Source organism: Catharus ustulatus, chromosome 14, assembly GCF_009819885.2.
Source record: "Catharus ustulatus isolate bCatUst1 chromosome 14, bCatUst1.pri.v2, whole genome shotgun sequence".
Lineage (NCBI taxonomy): Eukaryota > Metazoa > Chordata > Aves > Passeriformes > Turdidae > Catharus > Catharus ustulatus.
In genome coordinates, this window is record NC_046234.1 from 3,340,580 (window position 1) to 3,358,768 (window position 18,189).

Sequence of the window (18,189 nt, forward strand, 5' to 3'; positions counted from 1 at the left end):
TACATAAGGACTCATTTGAAAGCTCATTATTTATTTGGCAAGTACTTAGCATAATAAATTAATCTAAAGTGACACATCAGAATAAAGTAGGTAATTCAAATGAAAACCAAAATCAAGATTTAACATGTAAGATCATGTGTATTTATATTAAACACCAGTAAAATATTTTGATAAATGGAAGGGCTTCAAATGGCTGTAGAAAACCAAAGAAGATCACAGATATAGGTGGAGTTAATTGAGATTTTTCGTGGGAGAAGGGTACAGTATCCAGGGAGTCTGGAGAATAGTTGTGTGTATGGCTGCTTGTTTAGGAAATCTACCTGGGAACTTCTCTTTATCTGGCCAGATGTCCTAATTAGAGTGCTACAGCCCCACTCTCCTGGACGGTGATTATCTTCTCTGAAGGGTGGCAAGGGGGGCAGGATGTCATTTTGGACCCTTCAGCACAGCTCTCTCGGGTTCCAGAGTGGAGCAGGGGAAGGAAGCACAGGTCTCACCACAGACAGAGATGTAGCATGAGAGACAGAGGTGCACAGCCTTCGGGAAGAGAGGGAGTGGAAAGCTGATTTGTGTGCCAGCTTCCTAGAGCATGAACAAACATCAGAGCTCCTGCAGCCAGTGGTGGTTGCAGCTTCTTGAAATGGCCTTCAGAATATTTACTGCATAGGGAAATTTTATGCTTTTTTCATAGCTTTTTCACTTTGTTTGGGTCATAATTCAACAAAGCGTTTAAGCATTTCAAACAGATGAATGCTTCCATTGAATTAAAAATTAGGCATGTCCTTAAGAACTTTGCTAGTTCAAGGCCTTTATCATAAAATGGCATAAATAAGGCACTGCAGAGTTTGTGTGAATCAGCAAGATTTACCTCTTTGAATCCTCTGAACATCAGGGCACAGGTTCCATTCAAGGCCTTTGCCTTTATTATGAGATATAGTTAATTCCAGGGAAGTACAGAAACATAACTCCCTGCTCTGTATCCCACATTGTATAGATCCATAAACTGGAGCTGCTCCTAAAAATGAAAGACCAAGTAGCTGTACACATGCAGAATAATTTAGGAGGATGAAGAATCCTTAATTACTGTTAGGATTTTTAGATACTAAGAAAATATTCTATTTTTAACTGAAGCATCTGAAATTGACAGAACAAATAAGGAAACTTGTACTTAAATATAAATAGAATGTGGGAGCATATAAACACAGAATAAAAAACTTGAAAATGTAATTTCAACCACCTCAGCTAAAGGAATGTTATTTAATAAGCTCCAATTAGTTGTAGTAGACAAGGGACGATTGCATTAACAAATAAAACTAACAAAAGAGCACAACTTTATACAATGACCCAAAGCAAACCCTCTCAACAGAACACATTTTCCTGTGAAATATAGTTAATAATTACAAGTATTTTATTTTTAAATAAACTACTCAGCCACAAATAATTTGGAAAGAACTTTATTCTTTAGGAAGAAAAGAAAAAAAAAAGTTCACATAATACTCAGTTGCACACCTTGAAGTGAACTTTGGGTTTGCAGTAGTTGAAAGGGTAAATTAGTGAAGCTGTCATTCTAAAATGCAGAATATCAGTCTTGTATTTCAAAGTTTAAGCTGTCCACCATCAAAATCAAGATGATAGATGAGAATCTTCTTGTTGCTGTCAGAACGCAAAATGATACAGCTGCATAAGGGCACTGCATATGGAACCAACAGATTTTTTTGTTTTCTATCAGCATAGTGTGTGATTTTCTGAGGTATTCCCAATGTGTGTTACTATGCAAATCTGATACTTGTAAAAATTCATACAAAATATCCAAATTACCAGTAATTTAGAAGTTAAACAGGAAAAACAACAAAAACAAAAACAAAAACAAAAACTCACAAACAAACAACAAAATCAACAACAACAAAAAACAAAACAAAAAACCAAAACACCAACCAAAAACAAACAAAAAACACCCCAAAAAACTGAAAAAAAACCCCTCAAAACAAAAAAATCTCTGGATCAAATTAAATGTTATGATAAATTGTGACAATGAATTTTGAAGAATAAGCAGAATAGAATATTTGTAGCAGTCAGAGACCCATACATTTCATGGAGTTCTGTTTTACTTTGCCTTTGAACTGCCCATGACAAAATCAGTGGGAGATTTCAAGCAGAATGACAAAGCAGTGAGAATATGACTGAATCCATAAGAAGTATATTTCATGGAACTCAGTTAATGTATCCTTTATTGGCCACCGGGAAGCTGGAAGAAATCTAATGAGTATCCTGACCCTTTTCCAGACTACTGTGGGGCTGGATAAAACACATATATTCTACAGCACGTTTTAAAATATGTTTTGTTTAGTCTGTAATCCCTTTTCTTTATGCCAGAGTCAGATAATAAACTACCTGTGTTGGAGCTCTGGGAATCCAGTTTTCTGGCCCTGTTATTTTTCAAGACACCAACATCCATCACCAGCTCCAATTGTAAAATGCAATAGACATGCTCAGTAGCCAGCATGGTTTTCTGCTGTTTGCTATGGCTTACATTAGGCAAGCTGAAAAGTTAATCCTGCTTTCTGCTTGTTGCATGCAATCACTGTGTATCATCCTGCAGGGACAGATGAAGCTCCTGGAGTTGGAGGAATCTCTGCTTCATCATTTCTATGAGTACTGTTTTCATAAGTTATATGGCTGATGTGATAGTTACTAGAGAAATTAAATGCTATAAACTACGTTCAGTATGGTACCTTAGGGTGGAATTAAAAAAATAATTGTAGTAGCCAGTTTTGAAATCCATAGCCATAATAATTGAAATTTTTATTTTAATACTTGTAATATTTTAGGAGTGTCAAATGCAGAACCATTGCAAAGTACATATGTTTTGCATATTTAGTTAATAAAGCATAATTTAAACTTTCCTTTAACAGAAAAAAAGGGAAAGACAGGATAGAAAATCCTAAGAAATCAAGTTATTACATATTTATATACTATGTAATCACATAAATAATAACCTCCCTGGGAATGATCATGTCCCACACAGGCAATGAGAGAACAGTGAAATCACAGTAATGGTGTAGCTGGCTCCATGTTAACTGTTTATATGTTGAGATTTTTAATGAGGTCAATAAGTTGACTCATTATGAGAATTCAGGGAGTCAATGGAAAAGCAAAAAAATCCCATAAAAATGGAATTATAAAGAAAAAATAATATAGCAAAAGGAAGAGATGCAACCAAGGAGGCTTCAAATGAGTAATTTTTTATCTTAACGTTGGCAATCAGGAAGAGCTGCATTTCTCCATTGATCTTTGTGCAATCTATGTCCTGACATCTATGAGGATTCTCTATGGCAAGTATGTGCAGTAATTTCACAATTATAAGCCGCACCATTTTGACTAAAATTCTGGTCTGAACCCAAAGTGCGGCTTATAATCAGGTGTGGCTTATATATGGACAAAGAACGAAAAGTTGCTGTTTTAGTTTGGAGGACAGGTGTCTACTGACAAAGGCAGGAACTTCTCTTTGAAATGGAGAATGCAAACCCCCTCCCTCCAAATTATTATAATTTTGAAATCAAGGGCCTTTCAGGAAAAGATATGGGAATTAGGAATAACAGTTCTTTTCTAGGGAAATTAAAATAGAAATACAGTACTACAAAGAAACAAACTCCAAACCCTGACAAAGTCAGAGTACAACCTGACACCCTGTCAGGCAGGGTTGGCAGCAGTCCCATTAAATGGTGGTTTCAGTCCTCCTGCAGTGACAGATGTGATTCAGTTGGAGCAGTGCTTCTGTACAAGGTGCAGTTTCCCTCTGGAGCTCCAGTGGTGATGTGGAGAAATCCGGTTTTCCTCTGGAGTCCAGTGGAGAAAGGTGCTCCCTTAGTGTCCCAAAACCTCTGTTTTTATCTTGGTAAGAAATGTTGGGATCTTCCCTCTGGCTGTAGCAACTTCCAATGGGATGCAGTAATTTTATCAGTCCCACAGTGGGACTCAATGGGCCATTAGCAGAAAATGACTCGCTGGAGGAAGGATGGGTTGTGAAAAGATAAAGAACAATGCCCCGCCTGGTATCAAGGGATGGCCCATTAGCAGAATATCTCCCACAGAGATAAGGATCACTGCCCCCACCCTCAACAGATGGTGATAGAATAGATATCTTTTATCACACTCTGTATTGTAATGTGCGGCTTATAATCAGGTGGGGCTTATGTATGGACAAAGAACTAAAAGTTGCTGGCACCTGGAAATGCGGCTTATACTCAGTGCGGCTTATAATCATTGAAATTACTGTAATTTTAGTTTTTGTCATTCTATGTGACTGCTGCCTGTGACCTGAAGAGTGACATTCTGTACTTCAGTTCTGACTTTCTCATTCACACATCCTCATTGCTATAAAACTTATTTGGGATTTACTTGGGTTCCAGTCAGAGCTGTGCCATCACTGTAGCCCATTTAGATTCTCCTGGAGATGCCAGTCCTCTGAAATTTCTTGGCAGATAGGGCTGGTTGGAATTTGGCTTGATTTGATTTCATGTTAATTTAACAAAGACAAATGCTATCCCTTTAGTGGATTCTAGGAAGAGTTTCCAGCAAACTGCAGTGACTTTTCAAGGGCAGGTCGCAGAGGGAATCAGTACAGTACATTTTGTAAAAGATGCCACATTGGCTAAAATCCTGTGTCTCTGAGGAACAAGTCACACAGCAATAAAAGCAGTTTTAAACTGTTTCAATAACATGCCTTTTTGTGAGCTTCTGGAAGAGATGGAAGCATCCCGGCTAGTGGCTGGAAACACTGCTGTCCCCAGCCATGAGGGGAGAGGCTCCTCCAAGCTCAGCTGGATCCAGCAGCAAGAATTAATGCATGCAGTCTGCTGTAAAATGAGATTTCATATGTTTTACTACTAAATACTGTGTCCCATAGAAAATACATGCAAGATGTTATTTATGCTGCATATTTATAGCTTTTGGTGGCTTTTCCTGGTACTTGGAAGTCCAGACTGTCAGGTGTGCATGGAATACCCAGCAATCACAGTAAATCATACAGGGTGTCAGGATGCATCAGGCATCATGCACAACAACAAGCTGGACTTATGCAAAATAACTCTGTTCATGTATAGTTTCTCTTGCTGGAGCCACAGAGTCCCCAATAAGTGTAAAATCTTCCAAATCCTTACCTAATGCAGAGTGGAAAGCTGCTCCTTTCCTCACTGCAGAAAGTTTCATGGTGCTTTTTGCAGCGGTTTAGAATTGCTCAATGGGCTGGTTAGGGAGGTCACAGAACAATTCAGTTCCATTTTGAATTCAGTTCTGTTTGGAAATGTTTAATTTTAATGTCAAGAAACTGCTGAAATGTGTGTGGTCTGTTGACAGATGCCTTAGAGGAATTAGGAACCACTTTTGTCAAGGTGTAATTCATGACATTTAAACAAATTGACATGTTTTTAAGATTTTGCCATATGGTCCATTCATCCCAGAAAGGGTCCTGTCAGTCCCTCAGAGATGTGACATACAAGGTTTGGGATGATTTTGGCTATCTTTCTTATTTAGGCCTTGGCACTGATGGTCATATATTGGAGGCAGAAATACCTGAAAAATTAAACACACATTCACTATTTTCAAATCTCTGTTTAAAAATGTGTGACTTGGCCAACAGCTTTCTGAGAGAAGTGCAGGAAAATATGACATCTTTACCATGTCCCAGCTTCTATATTTTGTTGAGAATTCCTTTCATTCAAGGCTGATTATGTGAAATAAAGACACTGATGTGATACACAGCTGCAAAAAGCACCATGAAACTCTCTTCAGTGAGGAAAGGAGCAGCTTTCCACCCTGCATTAGGTAAGGATTTGGAAGAATTTACACTTACTGGGGACTCTGTGGTTCCAGCAAGAGAAATTATACATGAACAGAATCATTTTGCATAAGTCCAGCTTGTTGTGCATGATGCCTGATGCATCCTGACACCCTGTATGATTTACTGTGACTGCTGGGCATTCCATGGACACCTGACAGTCTGGTCTTCCAAGCACCAGGAAAAGCCACCAAAAGCTATAAAATATATGTGAGACCTCTCTATCAAGCTTGTAACTAGAATCTGTTCAACCTGAACTGTATTACTTAGCCAGGAGAGGTAAGATTTAACCACTAGTAACAGCATTGTCTGTTTTTCTTCATAAGTTCCCTCCTATAAAGATATAAGCTGATTTAGAACATAATATTCTTTCTTTCACATGTGGCATTTTCTTACATGATCTAAAAATTCATTTTGGTTCTTGGCTCTAACACAATTATTTCCTGATGGAAACTGTAGAAACATTTTTATGTCTTTATTGAGAATATTGGGGATTGTAAATTAAATTTTCTTGTAATTGTCAGAACCATTCAAGATCCAAAATGTAAGATGCTTTTCCAGTTTTCATGTTTTACTTTGGTCACATACAAAAGTATTTTGCTATTACCAGCCACTGCTGTCTCCCTGACCTTTGAACTTTTAAGTAAAACGTGGAGCAATAGCAGCAAATGGGATGTAAATGTGTCAAACTGGACATTCTCTACTGCATGTTGGAGAGGATCCAGGGCTCCAGTGCCAGCTGTGCTGTTCTACACAACACATTTGTTACCTGTGCTTGCAGAGGTGCTTTGGATTCTTGGCCTCTGGATGATGGATAAAAAGGGTACGTCCATACAGATATAAAGCTATTTTCTATGAAGAGCAGATAAAATTTCTCAGAATTATGGTTTCCTGTCTTGGTTTGTTTAGTTGTTTGGGGTTTTCTTGGGTTTTCTGTTTTGTTTTTTCTCTTATCAATTTCCCACTCTCCACAGGAAAAGTAATAATCGTTAAAAATAGACAGGAGAAATGCAGCAGAAAGAATAAATAAATTACGTAATCTAGAGAAAGTGAAATCATAACAGCATGCCTAGAAGATGGTCTGTTTTGCACCCTCCCTGTTTTGGAGACAGATATAAGCTCTCTGAATGTGCTGTTGACTTCAACAGTAGTAGAAGATACTCTTCAGATTTTAAAATGAGGGAAGATGGGTAATTTCTTAGTAAGTAATGATATTTCACTTCCTGCTTATGGGACATTATTCACATTGGTCTGGGTTTTCAGATATGTGATTTTAATACTAACTCTGAGTGGTTGTAAGGCTAAATGCAGAGTGTACAATGGTAATATACAATTGCTCTTTTTTTCATTATTACAGTAATTTCACGAATACAAGCCGCACCAATTTGACCAAAAGTTTGGTGGAAACCCGGAAGTGTGGCTAATATTCGAGGGCGGCTAATACATGAACAAAATTCTAAAAGCTGCCAACACGGAAGTGAGAGCCCGCGGCAGCCCCAAGCCAAGCTGGAGCCCGGCCGGCCCCGGCTGAGGTGAGAAAGCCTGGCAGAGGCGGGGCCAGCAGTGTGGGGGGCGGGCGGCAGAGCCTGAGCCAGCAGGGCGGGGCAGGGGGGGGCGGCAGAGCCGGGCCAGCAGGGCAGGGGAGCCCGGGAGAACTGGGGCTAGCAGTGCAGGGGAGCATGGCAGAAGCAGGAAGCCGGGCGGGTGGGGCTGCCTGGCAGCGGGGGAAGCCCAGCAGAATCGGGGCCAGCAGCGTGGGGGTGCCCGGCGGTGCGGGGGCCTACAGTGCCGGCCAGGGCGAGCAAACGCGGCGGTGGTGCAGACGGGAGGGGGCGGCCGGCGAGCCTGGCGGCGGCCGCCCCGCCAGCAGAGCCTGGCAGCGGTGGCAGCCCTGCCAGCCGGGTGAGCTAACATGGCGCGGGGCGGCTGGCGTGCCTGGCAGCGGTGGCGGCGGCTGGCCTGCCAGCAGGGCGAGTAAACGCAGCAGCAGGGCGGCCGGCGTGCCTCGCAGCGGCAGCGGCGGCTGGCCCGCCGGCAGGGCGAGTAAACGCGGCAGCGAGGCGGTGCTGACGGGAGAGGGGGGCCAGTGAGCCCGGCGGCGGCTGCAGCACCACCCGGCCAGCCCCGCCGAGCCGTGGCGCTGAGCTGGGCCACCCGGCCCCGTCGGCAGCCATGAATGGGCCGAGCCTTCCTGGCCCCGCCCCAAGCCAGTAAATCCCGCTATGCCGCGATCCTGTTACTAATTGGCCAATTTGTGAAAACTGCGCACGGATTCTCGCTACGAACGAAAGTGCGGCTAATATTCGGGGTGCGGCTTATCTATTGACAAAGACAGCAACATTGTCGAGGCACCGGGGGTGCGGCTTATAGTCCGTGCGGCTTGTATTCGTGAAACTACTGTATATCTTATTTGCATCATTTTAAACTAGTTGTACATGGCAATCATTTCTCACAGATAAAGGATTTTACTCTTGACTACTCTGATTAGTTTGTGTGAAACTAAGAGCACCCTTCAAAAGTGAGGTGAGCAGAAAAAGCTCTTAGAAAGTAGTTAATAACATATCCCAGATAGTGTGTGATTTGGTATCAGATTACAGTCAATCTGTATAGCAATAAATTGAAACAAATATGTGGAATAACAGTGCTTTTCACTGTGCATTTGCTTAGCTGTGTTATACTCTTTGTGTCCTGTCTAGTCTTCCTACTCTTCATTTCTTCTGCTCTCCTGATTGGTTAGGTTTATTGTGATTTATTTTTTTAAGGATAAAATAATGGCTTAGAAGCTGTAATTAATACTTTGTCAGTCACTCACCCTACTATTCACTCATAGAAGGAGGAATTTTCAGGTAATTGTTTAACTACTAAGTCTGTGATACATTTAATTGATTACTAAATTACTTCATTGACGCTTTTAATGGTTGAATGAACTCAAGGTCTGCACCTCCTTAATTGAATGAAGGCATGGTCTTTATCCCATGGAACATTTAAATTGTGACTGATACTACAACTGAAAATCTAAGCCAGACAGTCTTCTAAAGCATTTCTTTAGTAAATTATAGGAATAAATAAGCATTTTTTAATAGTCTTCTTTTATTTTAAGCTGTCTATCATTTTCCTCTTTATGTCCCTGTGGCTTGGTGGAAGATATGAGTCATCAGGTGGAGTAATGAGAGCAAAAATTTGATTATTAATTTTGCAAAGGTGATGCATGACAGAAGGAGCTGTATCAAACCTGCCCTCTAGGGCTTGGAAAGGGCAGGCACATAGGAAATAAAACTTGTCAGAAATATGGGTTAAGGCTTAATGGTGGAGGATTAGTTTGTCAGGAAAAAATGTAGACAGTAATCAGAACAAATTAAATCTGTGCACCTGTATATTTGCAGCTTTTATTTGGTATGCTTAAAGCATGCAGCTTAGTGGATAATTACAGTGATGTAGTCTGTGATTCTGTGAGATCAGGTGGGAAAAGCAACTGGTAAGAAGGATTTTCTTGTATTGACTGGAATTGTCAATAATAACGTCTGAAAACAGTTCCCATACTAAGTATTAATAGTCAGGAACGTCTCTCTGATACCTAAATAAAATTGACTTTTTCTTACTGTGAGCTTGTGCTTAATTAGAATGTGCAATCTGACCACTGATGGAATCAGCTTAGCATGATCAGCAACCTTATTCCTGGTATAAGGAGACAGAACTACTCCTGGCAAATTTTTCACCAAAAACCCTAAAGCTTCATAAAGCTCATCTTACATCACAGATCTTTACAGCTGCGAATCTCAGCTGTTCTGGAAGCTGTCACTGATGGACAGCTCTCCACGAAATAAGCAGGCTTCAGAATTAGCAGCTGCAGGCAAGATAAATGGAAATTTTTTAAAGTGTTTATTCAGGTTGTTTGTGTTTTTTCAACAGATCATCCAGCTGTTTCTCATAGGTCAGTTCACCGCCCTAGAAGCAAGCAGTCCTGTCTAACAGAGCTGGGATATCACCTGCTTAGCCTTGGGTTTCTTATAGCTCTCTGTGGCAAGAACCATTACCTCTGGGGTTGTAAAACTTCCTGTTATGTCTTCTCTCATCCACATACTCATAAATTCCATTTTGAGCTGATATTTTGCCCACCTGATCTCTGTCCTTTTCAGTGCACATTTTGAATACAGCGCTCATGGTAGGCACTGAGACGTGCATGATATATTTTCCCTTAAAAGAAAATAGAAGCATGACAGTAAGTTAATCTTTGACATGATAAACTTTGTATGAAGATTAAAGCTAGTGGACAGGGGTCAAAACTTCAGGGCATGAAAGATTTCTGTGTATGAACTATGACAACCTGGAGAAACACATCCACGAGGTGAGGAATTGCCCCTTGTCATCTTCGTGAAATATTCAGTCAAAATGAAGTCTTCCCTGCTTTTCTTTGTACTTGTTCTTTATAGTAAAATCTGCAAAATCTGTGGAAAACTCAGCTTGAAGTTTGATTTGCTTAATTACAAAATCACTATTAATATGGTGGTGTAATAAAATATTCAAGGCATTATATCTTGTGAGGCAAAATGATTTTCTTTCTCAGCAGTACAGGTGCAAAACTGTGGGGGTTTTTATGAACACCTCATTCTATTTAAAATACATAATTTGAAACACTAAATGGCGTTTGCATTTCAGATGGTTGGCATCATTGTGTACATTTTAAAAAGTAGACCCAGTGCCTTCTCTAAAAAGCAAGGTTCTGTACTAAAGTTAGTACATCTGATATGGTGGACTAGTTCTTCTGGTAGAAAGCTAGAAGGTTTACTGTGGAAAATTCACCTGGAAAAGGTTACCAGATTCTATCAATTAAGCTGGTGTCCTTTCATGTGTTTTTTGTGCTCCTTTTTTAAGGGAGCTTAGACAGGGATGTGTATTAGGCAGCACGCCCCAGCATGAGGAAGAACATTTCCAGTCCCTCACCAACCCCAGGGACAACACAAATTCCTCCTACTGGAGGGTTATGAGCGACCAAGATAGACACAGTATGACAGGAGGAGTTTGTCCTGTCACGGGCTGTGGCAGGCAAGCACAGGGCTGAGCAATTGGAACCCCTGCACATGCTTGATTGCATTGTTTGCTCCACCTGAAAACACTTCATTCCCCACTGGGCTCCAAGCTGGCCCGGGTGACACATCCCAGGGTATGTAAGGCAGTTGTACCAGTTTCAGAGATAAGTGTACTGACATTTTCATTTCATCTTTCTAGAGGCTTCCCAAAATAGTTAAGGTGAGTATATGATCTCTAAGGCTTATTTATATAGTAGCTTCCCTGATACGGTGCCACAAAGAGAAGGGGTCTCAGTCTGTGTGTTTAACTGCTGGGGCCTGCCTTTGAATGACTTAAAAAGTCCTAGCAGCAACAAAGATTCTGAAACAAGGTAGTTTTGCTGGAGCTCTTTTAAGATAAGATATACCAAATCAAACATTACAGTCTACTGCCATTAAAGTATATGTGTTGTGCAGATCACCAATCCCAATAGTTTTATGAAGTAAAAGTATTACTTTATTGAAATGCTTTGGGGTTTGTACTCTATTAGTGAAAGTTTCATAGAGGACTTATTTTTCCTGAGTATGCAGGGATGGTGTTTTAAGAAGTAATGGAATGTCCAGAACTGGAGTAGGTGCTGTGTGGACCCAGATGAGTGTGCAATTGTTACTGACTGGTGCGTGTGGTTTTTCTGTATGATTTTCCCTGAAGCTAAACACTGAGCCTTAGTACTTCAGGGATAGCTTGAACACATTTATTATATAGCAGCAAAAACAGAAAAGATGTCTGTGATGATTGTTCATTTTTGTAAAATGCAGTTACTGTGTGTGTTGGCAAAGTACTTGATAATTCCACAACACAAAGGCCATTGCTGCTGCAAATGATTTTTAAATGTTGGTACTTGAATCATGCTTCCTTTATTTTTTAAACCATAACTACTCTTATGCCTGACTACTATTTCTAATGAATGGATTTGGTATGGTCTAATCTTTAATCTTGGTGCTTTTCCATAGAATTTTAGTAATTAAGTAGTAATTTGAAAGAAATAAATTTAATTACTGCATTATAATTTCACTTTTTTTTCTTATAGTACATACTATATGTATTGTTACTGAAAGACTATTTGTAGCCATGGAATCTTGAAAGTCTTGATCAAGTAGCTTCCTCTAATCTAATTTATATTAGCACAGGATTGTGTTTTGCATTCTTGCCATATTTATTGTACATTAATTCAGGAATTGTTTTCTGTAGAACATGTGCTTGGGCTATTTTTTATTTTTTTTATTATTTGTAAGGTAATGTAGTAAGATTCTGAGGAACACATCAAATTTACATCATTAAGAGACTTTTGTAAAAATATCAAGGTGGGAAAATTAGAAAATTGTGAATAAAGGAAGTGAAATAGACGGTTTATAGACTGAAATGCTAGAAGATGTAACTCAGAGTACATTTCATTGTGTTACTTCTGTAATTGAAGTTTTATATGAGCAAATAACTGTACTGAGCTCATAAAAATGGAGATTGTGGGAATGAATGGATTGTTCTGTTGAGAGTGTTTATTGAAGTTAATTTGTTTGTATTCTTTCTGCTGTAGAGAAATTAGAGTGAATGGAACTGGTACTTTCTGCAAGATGTCCTTTTGAACAAGAAGTGACCCTATTCTCCATCAGAATTTTAGATATGTAGTAAATTTCCAACAGAAGAAGCAAGATGTGTTTGCAACTTTATTATTTTGTTTTTCTATAAGAAGTTCTTACACCAGTAATCACTTACATTTTGAATTGCTTCTGATTTATTTAAAAAGATACTTTGAAAACTTTAAAAAACAGGGAAATTCTGCCTCAGTTTACCTACTGCAAGTTACTTTAACTTGTAGTTCCTGTCTTAGGTTTTGAAAAAACTAAGGATCATTTGTCTTGGAATTAGTTGAACATACTGGACAGAAGTTAGGAATCAATGCATTTCTCTGCTTAAGTTAATGGGAGCTGGCATACACACCCAGAGTACAAACTGGACAGAGGAGGAAGGAGCAGTTTCGGAGTACAAGTGAGAGTTGATTGCACACTATGACCCAGGGCTGGTTCAGAGTCTGCCCAGTGAACTTCAGCAGGATTTTTGTGGATGTGCTAACCATGATGCTGGAGCTGTGTGGAGGATAAGCCTCCTTCCATATGGTACAAATTTGTTCAAATTTTATGGGTCTTAGCTTTGGACCATCAGTCTTTCCAAACTGTGGTGGTGTTTAACAAATATGTAAAAAAAACCTTTTCCTGGTCTGAGTTACCAAACCTGACATTGTTTCCCAGTCAATTCTCTTCCTCATTTGCACTGGGTATAGCAAATTAGAGTCCTTTACAAACTTTAGCAGAGTGCTTTCTAAAAATACTTCCCTTGCAAGAGATGTCTTTTATGGGCTGGGCACCTGCTGTGTACGATGGTGCTGGAAGTGTCACAGAGCTCTGGAGCAAGGAGTGGCTCTGTTCTGCAGGAGGTGAACACATCTCCTTCCCAGGCTATGCTGGACCAGTCTCCACCTCCAGCTGGCTGTGAATGAGCTGCACATCACTGCATCAGACTTCCCAGCCTTTGCCAGGCAGAGCTGAAGGAGGGAGGGAAGGACGGCAGCTTATCCCACACAGCCAACTTGATTCAAAGGGAAATATTGTAACAAGGCTTTGCTGATGATTGTGACATGAATCTAATGTTCCCCTGTGCTTTCCCTCTGCTGTGTGTTAGTTGTTATTCAGACAGCCAGACTCAACACTTCTGTAGATAAAAACTATTGTTCCGTGCATGTAATATTTTGAAAATGTTTTTTTGCATCGTAGTTATACTTTTAAATGATGCTGTTTGCAGGGTGAATTTGTATTTGTTTTAATGGTAAATCTGAAGAACCATCTGCTCACAAAAAAAAAACAAAACCAAGAAAACAAACAGCCAATGAAATTGCATTTCTCCTTTGTACTCTATCAATCAGTTATCTGAACACACCAGTGGGTGCAGAGACGAAAACTACTTGGAACACATTTTGTGTACTTATGTATTAGCAGTGTTAACATTGCAAAAAAAAATCTATTTGGAGCACAGTTGCAGAGATATTTAGCATATATGGTATTTTAGTATGATTTCTCCCAAAACTGTGGACAAATTAATTGATAGGAAAAAGAAATTAGAACAAAATCTAACTCTAATTTTGTCTTTCTCTTAGAAGTGAAAGAATATTGGGAGGGGGTTTTTTTGTTTGGTTGACTATATTTGCAAAAAAACCCACCAACAAAACAAACAAGCATTAATTTCTTCATCCCAGTCCTCCCTTTCCAAGTTGTTATTCAGATAGTTACAGGTTTTGAATAAACTTCACTCTAAATTACTGTATTCCAAGGACATAAATGCAGTGATACTGGCAAAATGTGATAAAGATTATGTCAAGCCTGGGTATTCAAAAGGTTAAGCATAAACAGGTATTCAGTATTACAGGTTGGATCCATATTCATGTCTCCATTTAACGCTTCTTTGAAAGTGAAATGAGAAATTACAGAATACATACATTGCCTATTTGCTCTTTCTTGCAATAGCAGCTTTAATAATTGCTGCTGGAAAACTTTAAAAAAAGTCTTTTCCATATTCATAATATTATCCCCCACCCACCCTCATGTGTAGAAGACTGAAACCATTTAAATGGTTTTGCAGACTTTTTTTTGCCCCTATTTATTCTGAGTCTCACTTTCAGAATATTTAGAGTTGGGTGGAAAACTTTGGACCTGAAAATGCTGTGTGTTTGTTTTTAAAGTAATTTTTTCCTTTATGTTAAATTTCTGCTAGTTCTTGCCACATTATCCAGTTAGATTCTGCTTCAAGCAGTTTGGATTTGAACTGTACTGTAAATCCAAGTTGCTGTTATACTATCCTAGTGTTGATGATTTGATAATGGTTGTAATGGATTATTCAGCACATGTATTAAAAAAAAGAGTGGAAATGAGATAAGGGAATGTGTTGCCTCTAACCGTTTAAGGGGTTTTTTACTCCTTTTATGTTGATGTGTGATTTTATGGAGTGCTAAACTGTACACAGATTAGGTTTCACAAGCAGAATTGATCTGTATTAGAAATCTGTTTTGATGTTTCCTACATGTCTTATCAGAAAAGATTCGCCTTAAACCCAAATATCGAGGAATGAAACTCAGGAGAACTGACCTTCATGGGCACAGGCAGAGAGCAGCCCTAAGGAGCAGGAACTTGGGATGAGAGGATGGACATGGCCCAGCCGTGTGCACTGGCAGCCCAGACAGCCAGATTTATCCCAGGCTGCCTCAAAAAGAGCAAGCAGAAGGTCAAAGGAAGGGATTCTTCCTCTCGTCCCTTGAAACACTCCCCCTGGGGTCCCCAGCACAAGGATATGGCCTTGGAGCAATTCCAGAGGAAGCCATGAAGGTGAACAATGGGCTGGGTAACATCTTGTATGAAGACAGACTCGGATTGTTCAGCCTGGAGATGGCTCTAGGGAGGCTTTACAGCATCTTCCAGTACCTAAAGAGGCACCCAGAGAGCTGGAGAGGGACATTTTATGAGGGCAGGGAGTGACAAACAAGGGAGAGTGGCTTCAAACTGAAAGACGGTAAGTTTAATTTGGGTATTGGGAAGAAATTCTTTATTGTAAGGGTGGGGAGGCCCTGGAATGGATTGCCTGGAGGAGTTGTGGAGATAGATGATTTATCTCTACAATTTGTCAAGCTCCAGCAAAGCTGAGCAACTCGCCAATAATGTGAGCTGAGGTGGTGTTAATTTCCTTTAGAAAATGTTTGTGATAAAGGGAAATGTCTTCATTGCAGATTCCTTATTTAAAGAAGGGTATGCTACCTCCAATTATGTGTTTGTTAGGCCTCATCAGAATAAAATGTAAATTAGGTGCCCTGCAAGGTACATTTAAGGATCATTTAGGGCCATCAGCCATCTCACTGAAGCGGATTAATATTTGCTGTTGACCCCAGGGGGAGTAGGACAAGGCGGCCGATGTAATTTATAGTGGGATTCTTAATGGGCAACTTTCCTCTCAGTGCAATTACATTGATCCAGACATTTGATTGTAGCATGCAGTCTTTATTAATTACTAGATTACCTCAGTAAGATTTTTAGCCCAATTTGACTTCAAAAATGTCATTTTATATAACCTATAATGTCTCCATTATTTTGTTCTCCTACAAATGTTTTGGAAGATTAGAGAAATCAGTTACAGTGCCCTTTTTGCCCTGTGGTTCTCATCTGCTTATATATTGTATTTGGAAAGGAACAAGACCTGCTGCCTATTTAGAAATTGAAATAGTGTTGTGTCTATTTATTTGTGACATGTACAGTAATTTCACGACCATAAGGCGCACCGGACTATAAGGCGCACCCTCCGGGAGTCGGCAAATTTTGCAACTTTGCAGGTCAGAGAAGGCGCACCGGACTATAAGGCGCACTTTTTTTTTTTTTTCCAGCGAGGCTCCGCCCCCAGCTCCCCCCGCGCAGTTGCTGGCCAAGGCCCCGCCCCAACCCGGCAGCCATTGGCCCCCGGGCCCGCCTGTATCTGCCACTCCGTGCGGCGTCCCTGGGACCGGAAAATGCCCGCTGCCGCTCCGTGGGGTGTCCCTGGGGCCGGGGAACGCCTGCCGCCGCTCCGTGCGGCATCCCCGGGGCCGGAGAAAGCCCTCCACCGCTCCGTGCGGGGTCCCCGGCGCGGGAAAAGGCCCGCCACCGCTCCGTGCGGCATTCCCGGGGCCAGAAAAGGCCCGCCGCCGCTCCGTGCGGCGTCCCCGGGGCCCCGCTGCTCCGGGAGTTCCCTGGTGCTCCGGGTGCCCCCATGCCGGCGGGCTTGCCCCGCGCCGCCACTGCCCTGATTCCAGCGGCTTTCCCACCCTGCGCGGCGGCCGCCCTGATGCTGGCAGGCCCCCCCACGTGGAGCCCCTCTCCCCTCACATCCTGACGCTGCTACGGGACACCTCTCCCCCTCACAGCCTGCCACGGCCCCACGGAGCCACTCTCTCCTCACAGCCCAGCACGGCTCTGCGGGGCCGCTCCCTCCTCACAGCCTGCCACGGCCCCACGGGGCCGTTCGCTCCTCACAGCCCGGCACAGCCCCGCGGGGCCGTTCCCTCCTCACAGCCTGGCACGGCCCCGCGGGGCCGTTCCCCCCTCGCAGCCCGGCACGGCCCTGCGGGGCCACTCCCCCTCACAGCCAGGCAGAGCCCCGTGGGGCCACTCCCCCTCACAGCCCAGCCCTGCTGCGGGGCCACTCCCCTCGCGGCTCGCACTTCCAGTTCGGCAAATTTTGCCACTTTGTCCATCAGATAAGGCGCACCGGACTATAAGGCGCACTTCCAGTTTCAGGGGAAAATTTTAGTCAAAAGAGTGCGCCTTATAGTCGTGAAATTACTGTACTTTCTTTCATCATTATGCAATTTCTGATAGATTTAATAGTTATGATAACCCTAATTTGTTTATTTACAACTACTGATCCATCATAACAGTACTGTCCCAAAAAAACATTTTTATTCTGACTTGTTAATTGTTTGTATTGTGCTCTTGCTTTACTGAGTCTATAAACTGACCATGTAACAACATAGGAAAGTTGTGGCTTGTTAACAAGCAATTTTCTTCTAAGCACACATTCATTTTAAAGCAGACTTTGTTCAAGGGAGTAACTTTAAACCATTCTTCAAGTTAAAGTGTTATGTGGAAAGGCTTGTTTTGGATTACTGTTTCATTTTACAGGATATCAAATTAAATCTATTAGGCTGGCTAATAGCATAACGCTGGTATCCTCATGAGATGTGAATTCTGGTCTTGCTAACAAAAATGGTTTAATTTCTGAAAACTTCATTAAAATAATCCTTTTAAGCAGCAAGCAAAATTTTTTTGTGTTGTATGAAAAAACAGGAGTTTTAGCGCATATCTCTACAATATAATTGTAGGGCATTTGCAGTTCTGACTGGCGAAGAATGGACTCAGTGATTAAATTTGCAAGTGTAACATGATGTTCTTGGATGTGGAGGCCCAAGGGCCAGTGACTAAAGTCATTCCTTGACCTTGGAAAGATTCGTAAGTCATACACCCTGAGGTTATGGAGAGAAAAACCTCTTTCCCACAAACCCTCACACCCATATGTTAATTCCCCCTCAGTTTCGATGGCCCATTGGCTCTGACCACCCCAGTTCAGCCACCATCTCCCATTTATGGACATCTCCTAGAATGTTCTCCCATTCCTGGATCTCTGTTGGTTCTGTCCTGTTGTACTGCCCCACTCCATCAATCCCCATTGGCTTTCTCTATCCCTAACCCCTCCTATGCAGTACCTTGCCCTGTCCCCAT